The 13430-nt window shown below is 47.8% G+C and overlaps 1 protein-coding gene and 1 non-coding gene across 2 annotated transcripts in view; one reads left to right on the top strand and one right to left on the bottom strand.

Annotated features, from left to right (window-relative positions):
* LOC142590394 (uncharacterized) overlaps nt 1–13430 on the top strand; it is a 115665-nt gene that overhangs the window by 13292 nt on the left and 88943 nt on the right. The gene's annotated exons all lie outside the window — the stretch shown is intronic.
* Nucleotides 12652–12724, bottom strand: TRNAF-GAA (transfer RNA phenylalanine (anticodon GAA)). The gene has a single exon. It is a non-coding gene; the product is annotated as a tRNA-Phe (tRNA).

The following is a 13430-nucleotide window of genomic DNA, read 5'->3' as shown; positions in this document are numbered from 1 at the left end:
ATGCTGCTTTCCATCTACCGAAACATAAATATTTCGTTCTGTGGACTGCACTGAGTTTATACCATGTGTAGGCGCATAAAAGAGCTTAAACAGGCCTGCCGAAACCCCTCTGGCACCGTCGTATGACCCCACCATATTCCACGAAGTAAATGGGTTTAACGACGCGCTCGCTTCTACAAGCAAGCTATACAAGGCGAACTGCAAGTATATATAGAGAAGAAAAAAAGAAGGCTTCTCGTAAGGGGCCGAAATATCGAACGCTAGAAAGAAATTGGGAAAGTTGCCACGCGGAGCAAGAAATTGCGATGTCCTTGTAGTGGTGGACAGAGGTCCCCACGAAGCATACAGTACGTGGCAACTGTGAGAACACGCCGCCATACTTAAAGCCAATAGCTTTCTTTGTCTTTTTCCCCCGTGCTGTTGGTCCGCGGCAGCACTTTCTCAGCCCATGCAAAAGGCGCAAGCCCTCGCGTATAACAGATCGAGTTGCAGGGACCGTTGGCCGCCGAACGACAAATGTGCACAGCCGGTGATCTACATCTTGAGAATTGCGAACGAGCTCCACCCACAAAGCCGTAGGGCACTCGCTTTTAATTCACCTCTGTAAGAGAGTCGATTCAGATGGAGTTGGCTCACAACTTAACCACTTTGCTCTTAACGACTTTGCAATGTAAAATGCTAATTGGAAAAAGAAAGCTGGTTGTTTCGAGCTAATACGTTACCTTCGGCTGAAAAGAGATGTCAGGATCACCCATAAAACCGACCCTGAGCGTTCGGGTTCCGTCCTGGAACCAGTGACGCAAATGCTGATCTGCATGAAAAAAAAAAGTAATTGTTTTAAACACTCGAAACCGTTTCCCGTCTGGTACGATTATAAATCGCAAATAAGCGAACGTTGCTGACTCTTCAACGCTGGTCCATACGCGGTGCTTAACCGGCTCTCGAGGCGAAGTTTTCGTGCAGCCAGAATGATGCCCCAATTCTGTTTGCCTGAGTATTCCGTGTACTTATGTGGGCCCCGGGTGTCGTTCGTGAATTCCAGGCTGACGATAATGTTTTCGCACGTGCGCTGTAGCGTAGTGTCTTTGAAGTGGAAGTGGCAACTGAAGCCAGTGTCAAGCAGACACAATTTACCGTTTTGTTTGCTCATTTCTTTTGTTTATATCAAGTACGATGTACTGCGTATGCGATACGTTACATTGCACTCAATGTTCGTACCACACTTGTACGCGTGCCTACCGCGGGTTAATACGTATTCTCGTGATCTTGCAAATTGTGTTCGAGTCGGGGAGCGTACACACATGCCATTTTAATTCTTAGGATGCCACCGACTATATAGCTCTGAGCCGTACGCTGTGTCGCGCGAGAGCTTTGTGGCGTCTCAAAGTTCAGGCGCTGCGTTTGATCGCTACGGACCCTTTTTGTCCACACCCTGGCAGCAGTGCATTTATGACGCCAGAAAACTTCCGGTCATCCATTTCTGATAGTCAAGTTAGCCAAGAAAACGGAAGTATTTTGTCGCACAGTTTACTGTACGCGCATGTTCTTCATGTGTTCAGGTATAAAGTTCGCCATGCGTCGATCTCATGTATGGGCTTTTCTTTTTGTTGCACTAAACAATAAAATTCACTTGTCGAACATTCCCACTTTACAGCAAAACTGATGCCAGCTGGAGGGTTCTGTAAATTTATGGGCTATTGTAACTTGCGTTGCTCCAGAGGGCTTAACCGGAAGTCTTCTGGGAAGCCTGTCTGTAAGCATAAAACGGGTCTATATATGCAGTGTCGCGCTTCTCCACCGCCACGGGATGTCTTTCGTCGCCGAAGTAGATCCGCTGCTCGTGTCTTGTCGAAATGCGCCGATGGTTCTATATTTTGCCGGCTCGCCATCACAGCTTCGCTTAGACCGATATCCCCGCCCTGTGTGGGATTTGCGGGACTCAAAAGCGAATGGTCGGAGGGGTGTATCTGGCCTCCGAAAGTATAGACGAGCCGAGAAGAAAACGCAGGCACACGGGCATGCAATTGTCGGCAAGTTGTCGTCGTGCCGCAGTCGCGGCCTCGCCATTTCCATCGTCGTCGTCGTCGCCCGCACTGTCGCGCTGTCTGCCAAAACGTGTCGACCATACATAATGGCGCAATCATCAAAAGCCGTTATCTATACGTCATCCATATAGTACTTCAAAAGTATAGTGCTGTTGTATACTGTCCATTGCTGATGGTCGGCGTAAGATATATTTGGTTGTTTCCACAATAATCTTGGACGATTTCTGTAAAAATCTTTTTGTCCAACTGAATCATTCATTTCTCCATCGCATATATGTTGTAACGTGGAGAACATGGCCTATGCAATGATGCCTTGCACAGTGTGCTTTCGTCTACCTTATTTATGCAATTTATGCGCACATATTTCCCTTCCCACTAGCTGTATTTCGCAGTTATTAATTCACTGAAGCATCAATATTACCCGCCGTGACAATCGAGGTTTAGAAACATCTAGTAGCAAAGGGTGCTCCATGGTCATTTCAGTTTGGAAGCACTTGATCGCGTGGACATTTTTTTCAAAGGCACACTAAAGACATAAGTAATTTCAGTTGTGTTTAGTAAATTAGGTTGCTACGAGATACCAGGAAAGTCACTATTTACCGCGTGCGAAGAGGCTTGGTAACAGAGGTTCTCAGAATGTCACCTACAGAGAGAATGACTGGCACTGCGACTCTGTTGTACATATGCGTGGGAATGGTGCTATAGAATGCCTGGATGTGGTGGTTTCGGGTTGGAATCGTTCTCGCAGACACCTTGAAGGCGCGCCTTGCTATAGCACCCATTCCGGCTGCCACATCGGCTCGTCTATATCGAAACAGTATGTAAAAAGTATTTTAAGTATAATAGTACTACATAAAAACTTATTTTATTCAATTAGAAGGACACGCGCTTGCGTGTACGATTATGTGAAGCGTAAAAAAAAGTATAGGCGGCCGCTAAACTTGGAGGGCAGAGGACAAGGTCCAGCTTTGCGACAGTTTGTCGCCTGTTCTTGCTTTTCCTCGCTTGATTATGCGCTGCAGGTGAGTAAACTGCATTGAAAGATGCAGTACGGGTGAATGAAAACCCGTTATTAAGATTTTATTTTAGAAACGCACTATCCGTGCAGCCACATCCAAGTTTTAGGCCATGCCTCGCTCAACACGAGCCAACACAAGCCTCGATAGCACACCGATATACCGTCATTCCTATGACGGCACAATGCCCGTTAGGCAACTCCCATAGACGGTGGTGCCAGATTTTCCTGCAGGTAATATTTTGAGATACTCTATGCTATGTACATGGCATCCGAGATGTGGAGGCGAGCACCTGCCGCCAGGTCTCGGAGGTAGTGCTTGGTAAGCCAGGAAAAGCTCAAGAACGAAAGTTGCCGCACCAGCTTGGCTTGACGTCGCGGATTTGGACAGCCTTCTCTGGCTACAGTTAAATTCTTTGTTTTTCTTGAAAATAAGCGTTTTATTTATTTGGTCATCGGTAAGTACGAACTGCATTATGTTCCAAAAGCGCCAGAGACTGAACTTCACAAGTTACAAGCATGTTTAGTGAGCCCGCAACAACCCAACGAGGAGAAATGTGTTGAAATTTCGTGACGTCACATTGACGTCCTTGCCTGAGTTTTAGCGCAATATTTAAAAAAAAATGAAACATTGATCCTATTTTTTCAACTGGATTATCGGCCTCTCAGGCCGGACTAGTTGAACAAAAATACAGTACTGTATACCTTGAGGCAAAGCACAAAAAACACGAGAACAAGACAAAATACATTCCTTAATCAATACTTTATGAGTCTTTAAACTGGCTTACTGTTTCCCTTTATCGAACTCTTTAAGGGCGGCCACACCGACGCTTCCTCCAAACCGCACAGAGCGACGATGACGTAACGGGCAGCTTGTAGCGAAGTTACACCTGAGTAATGGAAGGAAAACGAAGGCACGACAAGCATGGCCGCTCTGTCGATGAGGTCCTCCGCCGTATCGTGTTTCGCCATAATTACCTCCTCCCCCCCCCTCCCAATCCACGACCATGCCACCCGTAAACATCCCCACAGGCTGGGTCAAAGAGGATGGACGGCGACCGGGAAAGGGCGAGCCGGTTCAGCCATTTGATCCCGCCGCCAGGGGGTCAAAAATGTTCGAAGACTCAAACGTCGAAGGAGAGGCGACGCAAGGGGGCGCGCAGGAGCCCCCTTGCGTCGTATATATATATATATATATATATATATATATATATATATATATATATATATATATACGAACTCGTAACGAAAAACTAAGAAGCTCGATCACGCACGAAAAAGCGAGGCGTGAAAGTGATGAGCTAGCCGTTTGGCAGCAGCTTCAGCGCAGGACAGTGAGCGCACAGAAGCAATCATCATCACGTAGGCGCGCAGATAACAGATAAATGAAAATTAGAGATACAAAAAAAAAGACAGACAGGAGGAAAGAAGCGCGGCGATTGGCTCGTATTACGTAGCCGTGGGAAGCGCGAGCAGTCGTCCATTAGCTGCCACGCTTGGACGTGTTGGCCGGTGCGGGTCGATAATTTTATAACGCCGCCGCCGAAACTGCGCGGGTATAGGTGCCCTCCCCCCCCCCCCTGCACGCAGCTCCCCCCAAATTGGCCCCGCGGCTAAGTGTCCGAGTTAGGAGTGGTCCGCCCCTTTTTGGCGCCCTCCGAAGGGGGCAGCGAGCGACCGAGGTCGCGACCTCCCGCTTGGCTATCCACGCATCTATCTAAACGTTTCGTGAAGGAAGCCACCTCGTTCGGTTCGGGCGGCTGGCCGAGGTAAATCCACCGCCGGCGTGTTTTTTTTTTTCTTTTTAATCCGAAAGTGGCGGGGGGAGAGGGGAATCCCCTCTCAGTAATGGGCAGCCAGCGCTGAAACTTCGCGTACCGACAGCAGTGACACAGCGCAAAGCGATACATATACATACCGGGCGGAGGGAATAGTGTTCAGTAGCACATGCTGCAGTTTTAGGCATCCGTAAGTTCAACTCTTCGTCTTCACATATACGTGCGACAAACTCCTGACATGGCTGGGCAGCTGGGATTCCTTAATTTCAACGACGTACCTGCGTTTTCCTAACGTAGGCCTAAATATGGGCGCACTAAATAATCGACAATGTCATCCTTCAATGCGACCAACTGAAACGCATGTTAGGTGCAGCGCGGATTCGGGGTATCTTTTCTTATGACTACACACGCCATCTGTGTGACACAACTCAAGATATACATGCGCTAGCGTTACTCAAGATGCAAGAGCAGTCGAAACACCGTAGCTCGTTCGCCGAAAGAGTTATCACAGCACATGCTTGGGTGCGGCACATGGGGATGTGCTTTCGGTCGGGGATTAGGGGCCCTATAACGTAGAACTATTCCAATATGTTTTTATTTCAATCTCCTGACCTCAAATTTACGTAATCACCGACGCAAGAATCGGGCGGTAACCCACAGCGTCGTTTGAAAAGCCTACGCGCTCCTCATTTGTAGAGGATCACTGTTCTTTTTTTTTTTTTTGCTTTCAAAGCGAATGGCATTGCCTACATTGAGCAGGTTTTTTAATCGATTTGGCTGACAAGAGGCGAGCAGCACGCTCAAATGGAGAGGGCTTCGATAGGGTCAAGCCAGCGCAGTGAAAGTACATAACCGGATTAGGAGGTTGGTGCCGGCGTTTGCGATTGGTCCACTTCCCCTTACTTAGCTTGCAGTGGCTGGTCGAAAGTCGCGGCGGCGTGGAACGGAACGTTAAGAATGCCGCCGGAACAGATCCTCAACAAAGAATGGTGGGCAAAGTGATGTCGTACACGTGCCGAAAAAGCTCGATAACGTTATACTGCCACGTAAAAATGTTTAACATACACGAATAAATCAACGCTCCCGAGCCGCTCCAAGTAGCTAGTGTCAGAGCAATCCGACGGCAGCCGTCTTTTATTTCATTCAGAACGGGGCAGCCTCCGGCTATTCAGAAAAAAAAATGTTTTGTTCGGCATATTAATGCGTCTTACCGCGTACACGTCACTATGACGCGGTGAGTTTTCACAGTTCAAAAACGTTTGATCAATGGCAGAGTATTATGGGGATAAAGGTGTGGAATCAGAAATAATAGCTTTTCTTTCGTTTGGTCGAATCATGCATAATCAGAGTGCACACATCATATCAGATGGGGCATTTTCACCGTTTTCGTGACGTAGCGTAAGAGACAGGCAAAGTCGGAGTGGCCCGAAAATTTTTTTACCAATCATATGGAGAGCTTATTGCAGAAATGGAATACAAAAGTTTGAAATAGCCTTACGTTATAGCGCCCCAGCGCTGTAGCATTCACGAACGCTTCGTTTATTGTACAAAAAAGAAAAGGCCGCCTATTTGAACTTTTAAACGACCGTGACGTAGCGCCTGGGGCACAACCAAGCTCAAAGAGACACAGAATCATTTGTGGTGAAGAAATAAGATTTGAAAAAAAAATGAAGGAATAATCAAAGAATGAAAGGTTCGAATGTGATTCGACCTTTCAGTTGGAATCGATCAAGGACAACATCTACCCGAGCCAGTGGAGGGTGGGAATGCGGTGAACATGCTATCGCGTCACCCCCCGCGTGAGTGGAGTATATATAAAAAAAAAAAAAAACGGCGCGGACTGCTTCAATATTTTGACGACACACACTTCGGGATCGGGCCACATTTCCATACTGTACTATCCTCGGTATCGGCTCGCATTTTGACGAGTATGGAAATTTTCAATAATCTTTCTATTTCTGGGGTTTTGCATGGCGAAAACCACAATTTGATTATGAGTAACGCCGTAGTCGGGGAAAAGCGTCGGTGGTGTAAATGTCACAGTATAGGACTTCTGTGCTAGAAGTTTTCTGTTCGAAGATATATATATATATGATGAATCATATCATCATATCATCATGATGCATCATATATAAATATGATGCATCATATGATGGAGTGCGTTTGGTAGGCATTCTCAGATCATGAACAGCAGGTTGCCATTATCCCTCAAGAGAAAAGTATATAATAGCTGTGTCTTACCAGTACTCACCTACGGGGCAGAAACCTGGAGGCTTACGAAAAGGGTTCTACTCAAATTGAGGACGACGCAACGAGCTATGGAAAGAAGAATGATAGGTGTAACGTTAAGGGATAAGAAAAGAGCAGATTGGGTGAGGGAACAAACGCGAGTTAATGACATCTTAGTTGAAATCAAGAAAAAGAAATTGGCATGGGCAGGACATGTAATGAGGAGGGAAGATAACCGATGGTCATTAAGGGTTACGGACTGGATCCCAAGGGAAGGGAAGCGTAGCAGGGGACGGCAGAAAGTTAGGTGGGCGGATGAGATTATGAAGTTTGCAGGCATGGCATGGCCACAATTAGTACATGACCGGGGTTGTTGGAGAAGTATGGGAGAGGCCTTTGCCCTGCAGTGGGCGTAACCAGGCTGATGATGATGATGATGATGATGATGATGATGATGATGATGATGATGATGATGATGATGATGATGATGATGATGATGATGCACACATGGCGACAGGTGGCCCCAGGGGGACATACCCAGCAGCACTTACCCGCCTAAATTTTTACATGGCACTGTGTTCGGGATCGGCTCACTAAAAAGGGCTAGAAACATATCCGATGCGAAAATACGTGGGTAACTCGGAAACAAAGACATTGCCTTAAAAAATAATGTTATTCCCGCGCACGTCGAGAGTGCGGATTGCCGAGAGAGAGAAAAAAAAAAGATTTGCTATAGTTTCGCTTTCCTCGTTCCTTCCCGCTGTGGCGAGCTCGTTGCAGCGAGTCGGTCATGCACGAGGAAAACGAGCCCGCTCACCGTGCAATGCTCGCACATAGGCGACCACACTTGTTTTCCACCGCTGCTGTGCACAGTTCAACGGACGCGAAGCAAAAACTATGGACTTATGACGAAAAGACTGGCTCGCCTTCAAAACGATCGGGTTGACGCGTGAGTGAGCCCGCCGTGAACAATGCGTGAACTATTTTGTTTGCATTATATCGTTAACAATATTACATATGGACACGCGTGAAAGAAAGGCAGTAAGCAAGAAGGAAAGAAAGCGAGAAAGAGGAGTGAAACCAGGCAGACGACTGCTGTCGGGATTCGTGCGAACATCCTTTGTCTTGTAGTTGTTTGTTTCAGGAGCACTCGCTTCTGCGCAAACCTGTCATTGACGTGTGTTTAAGCTCGCTTCGTGCATACGTGCATGCCGCATACCAAATGTAGCCCCGGGACTGTTAGCCGGCGCAAAGCTCACAAGCCAAGCCACGGCCTCCGAGATCCCGCGCAATCTCGGAGGCCCTGGTATAGCACTGATGTTGTTTCGGCTCCTGATCTTTTTCTCCTTTCACTTTCATCTCCCTGTTGGTTAATATTTCCACATTGGAATTGAAAAAAAAAAAGAACAGTTAGTTTTTCGCCCACGCTCTCCCTGGCTTCATTCTGAGTGTTTGCTCACACGATTAAAAACACCCGCACGCACGCACAACATATTGTGCGCAAAGCATCGTTCGCGGCTTCCTGCGCGGTTGAGTGGACGGTTCGTCGGGTCGCACGCAGCCGCGCCGCCGGCGACCGGCTATAGCTGGACCCGGGGCTGCAGCATGCCAAGCTGCGCACGCTCGAATCGTTCTCTCGGCAGCGTTCCCGAACCGGGGTTTGAGCTCGCAAGCGTGGCCTGACGCGCGACGCCGACGCAGAACGGGCCGTCCCGAACGGGTGTCGCATGCGCGTACTACGCCAGCGGGCTTACACAGCCGTCACCGGCGAACGGCACCCGCGCGCGTGCTGCTTTCCCGTCGAGCGAGTTCACCTTCTTGCAACGCGCCTGTTGCGCGAGCTTTGCGACAAACGTCAGCGCGCTGCGTTTCACCGCCACGGCAGCCGACGGAAAAGGATTGCTAACGAAGGGAGTTTGGGAAAGCATACAACGTTGCTAGATGCAGCCCTCATCCTCGCCCCCCCCCCCTACCCCCTAACAGCGCTGCCTCGCTGCAGCTGGCGACGTGAGAGAGAAACATAGTTGTATCGAATTGAATTGTTTATTACTGCGCCCCGAAAACAGCGTGCTTCCCTTCTAACTTGGGTACACGGATGAAAACAAAACGAGAGGCACGACAAATAGAAGAAGGAGAAAGTGCACATAAGTTGAACGAGTAATTACTTTCGGAAAACGAATCCACCGAGTGCTAATGTGTCGACATCGACATCATCACTCACAGTGTTGAACAGTGCGATCGAATTACGGGAGTTACATAGCAAACTTTATTAAATATAAAACACGCAATTACGCCGACGACAAATAGATTGAAGTAAATTTTGAGATTGAAAATAATTCTCAATACATATATCCAAAAATGAGAAAGAATGGACGAAACGCAGCCCGGTTGGTCGTACTTACAGTTGGGTAAGCGGAAAGGAGTAAAAGAAGAAAAAAAACGTGACAGTGAGTCAGTGAGCGCACAGCCACGTAGGAATGTTCACTGGCACAGTCAGAGGCGGTTATGCAGTCCGCGTCGCATACAACAAGCGGAAAAGTGCTCTAGTGGCCTTGCTAATGCGAGCGTATGCGCTTACAGGACAAGGTATACCGGGAATTAAGTGCAGCCGAACAGAGGTTTCGTCAAATTCGCAAGAATTGCATTGCGACAACGTTGGCTGTGCTGACAGGGTACAAATCGTCAAACGTTACTTGGCAGACATTGTCGATGGGGACGGCGAACAGATATGGGGAAAAGAAGCGCCTTTATAATCGTTCGCTCCCCCTTTCGCGTACACTTCTCTCATAAGTTTTTCTAGCACGGAGCTAGTCTACGGCCCCGCTTCAGGGTGTATTTCTCCTGCCTAATGGCGTGTGCGCGCTGCCACCGTTCGATCGCTACGCTTGCTCCAGTTTATTCCTATACCGCGTGTCCGCACGGGGGCGCTGCCTGCACACTAGCTCGTGGCTTTAGAGCGGCAGCGGAGGTCACGACGCCACGCGGCAGGTTTCTCCGGCATAGGGGTATGCACAGGGCGAGGTTGGGGAGGGGGGCGGGTGCCGGGCGATTGTTGGGGGTACGTACGGCTGGTGGGGGCACCCCGCTGTTCTGGAGTAATTGGCGGCTCTCGTTACAGGGCGACCCCCCCCCCTCCCCTGCACGCTAGGAAGCGTCACCCCACGGTGGCGCCCGCAGCCAATTACACGCCCGTGAAACTGAGAACGGCCGAAATGAACTCTGCAGCGCAGCATTCGGGTGGCGGAGGGTAGCGCGCGCGTGGGCCAAGACGCCGCTAAAGAAAAAAAAAAGAAAGAAAAAAAAGAAGAGAGAGAGAGACAGAGAGAGAGAGAGAGACCGTAATGCTAGCAGCGTGACGACGGATATCGAGCTCATTCTCGCAGGCTCTTCTGCCAGAAGAGGTTGGGCGGGGTGGCGGCGTGACGGCCCGGAGTGTATCGGTCTTGAAATTAGACGCCCGCTCGGCATCCCGCTGTCGCCTCTCCCCTAATTTCTCTTTTAAAAAAAAAGAAAACTGTAAGTTCACCTCGTGCGCGTGCGTTTTCTTTAATTTTCCCACTTTGTCCCTTTTCGACGTTGCCCGACAGAAACCAGAAAGCACGCGATACGCTGGCGACCTAATTCGGGGTCAAACACGTTGAACGGTAATTTGCAGCTCCCGATTTCGTGTTATAAACCGTTTCGGTTTCGTCATATATAAGTATATACACACGCACGAACTCTGCTGCGTTGAAAATTCTAGGGTGTTTCGTTACGCTGAAATATCGTTTTACTCACTTGCTTTCTTCAACGTCAGCTACGAATTCTGCACGACCTCTGAAAACAATTTAGGCAGACTGTACAGACCGAGATAGATTGGGTCATTTACGACAGCCTGGCAAGCAGGAAAGAAAAAAAAAACGATGAGTCGCTGCAGCGTATGAAAGCTCGGCACAAGCACATTTATCTCTAGGCCAAGCAGCCGCAGAACATCCGGATCGCGAGGAGGAAATCTCCAGGCGTCTAGAGAAAGAAAACCAGGTGAAAGCCTTTATGCTACGCACTCTAAAATAGTGAAAGGCTGTTGAAAAAAAAATAATACGGAATCGGTGTATCTTTAATTGTACTTGTATGTGGGGCTGTAATTTGGAAGGTATAGCAAAGAAGCCAGAGAAGTTAAGGACCGCGCAACGAGAGAAAGAACAAAAAGTGATCGGCGTAATTAACGTTAAAGAGACCATAAAGAGTAAACTAATTTGACCCGTAATAATGAGTTACCCTTCTGCTATACAAAAGCAAGTCACTGTTGTGTCTGAAAAAAGCTCGATAAGACAGAAAAGCCGCAAACACTAGCGGAGGCGCCTCGACGCCGTCAAAATTCACGTAAGTTCGTTGAATTTTCACGGCATATTCTAGCGCCGCGTTTATTTTTTCTACAGCTAAACATTGACTACGCTGATATTCGTAAAGGAGTTCGAGAGTTGGCAACTTTCAGTAACATTCAGTGAGCCACAACGGCCCGAATACGATGAAGATAGCTTGGAATTGGTGACGCCACACTGACGTACCGGCGTTGTATAGTTCCGAAATTAGAAAGAAAGAAAGAAGCACATAGAAGTTTGGACTTTATTTGGTCTTCTGGTAATCCACTTGTAACCACGAAGTTAACGGAAATTGAGTTTTGAAGGAATGCTATATTCAAACTGATGTAGTGTTTCTTTTTATAGCATCCCTCCGAGAGACAGGAATTATAGAGGTCTCGACTGGAGAGCAGACGAAGGGGCATGGTTGTTGCTGATATTGTTGTCAACATCGGAAGGTAGCCGTTCAATTGGGCACGCCATCTATAGTGTATAGAGCAGATCACCGGTGGTGTATTAATACTAGAATATGAGTGCCCAGTAAAAGAGACAGAGATTAACTGTATTTTCCTTTCCCACCTTCTTCGTCGCGGCCATTTTATTTATTTATTTATTTATTTATTTTTTATACACCTGGCGCACCCTTCCCCACTCAGGCTAATGAGTCATCTTTCAATGTAATGCCCCATTAATTAATTGTCCAAACGGCTCGCTGCCCGAACCGTCGTCACTGGTGAAAAATCAGGTGTCCCTTTAAGGTATGGATAGACAAACGCAATCGAGGATGGCAGATGATGATTAGCTGGTGCGATCAAATCCAGGAAGTTTTCTGGAGTATAAGGATGGAGTCAGATGGAGGTCTACGGAAGAGACCTCAATGCCTCAGTCGTCGTAAAAGGTGATGCTGATGAACGTGGAGCCCTGTGTCCTTTCGATTTGGTGGCAGCGGCTTCGTGGCGACAAATGTGTGCTGACACCTGTGGTCACACCTGTCGCACACCCCAACCAAAACTGCCGGACCGTTCTTTTTTAATACAGTTTATCGTCTACGAATATTTCGAAGCGGGGCGAGTGCCACGCGTTACTCGTTCGGAGAATGCAGGTGAAATGCGTTCGTACTCATAAGTTCGTTTAGTGCCCGCAGTATGCCGTGTGCGAACAAAACCGACGTGATAATTAAAAATACCCCAATAACAAATTCTAACCAGAAAAAGTCAACGTCAGAAAAAAAGAAAGAAAGCGACTGCCGAAACCCGGGATCGAACCAGGGACCTTTAGATCTTCAGTCTAACGCTCTCCCAACTGAGCTATTTCGGCGCGACGGACTACGCGCTCGTCTGTGTGTTCCGTGCCTTCGCACAGCGAACGCGACGTTGTACTATTTGCTTCCTTTTCCTTGTAGCGCGACAAAGAAGAAGAAGACGAAGAAAACCCAAGACTGACAAAATAGCGCGCTAGACTCGTGTGCAAGCTTGACAGCCGTCGAAACTATAAACGACGAGCAGTGCGTCTTATACCCAATGCATGCGGCTCGAACTGAACATGGCTTTATCCACGTTTTATTACTTTTTTCTGTTCTTGTTCCCTGCGGACAACGTACTAAACGATTTTGTACTCCTGCTTGTTCCACACCCTAGCCTGCAGTATCTTTCAAATAAAGTAAAAGAAAAGACTTTGCGTGTTGCTCGAAACTAAGCGTTAAAGAAAAGTGTTCTAGCGTTGTAGCCTTACAACGCTAACTGACACCCATATGTATAGACGAATGTTGAGGTACGGGCTCGTTACGTTACATGAATTAACTTGGGCCTCGGAATGGCAAGCGCAGCGCAGTGTGCAAGCAAATGACACAATCGGGATAAAATGAGCGTGAAAGGAATTAAATTGAAACGGGTAGTTTTAAAATGCCGTTCCTTGGAACAAGGAGTAGACATCACCTTCGCCTGCATGAATTCTTTTCCTCCTCATTTTCTTTATTTTTTCACTTCCTTTCTTTTTTTTTCTCTCCATGTCCTCAACAATATCT

Source organism: Dermacentor variabilis, chromosome 8 (genome assembly GCF_050947875.1).
Source record: "Dermacentor variabilis isolate Ectoservices chromosome 8, ASM5094787v1, whole genome shotgun sequence".
In the NCBI taxonomy this organism is placed as follows: domain Eukaryota; kingdom Metazoa; phylum Arthropoda; class Arachnida; order Ixodida; family Ixodidae; genus Dermacentor; species Dermacentor variabilis.
This window is presented reverse-complemented; position numbering and strand designations above follow the sequence as displayed.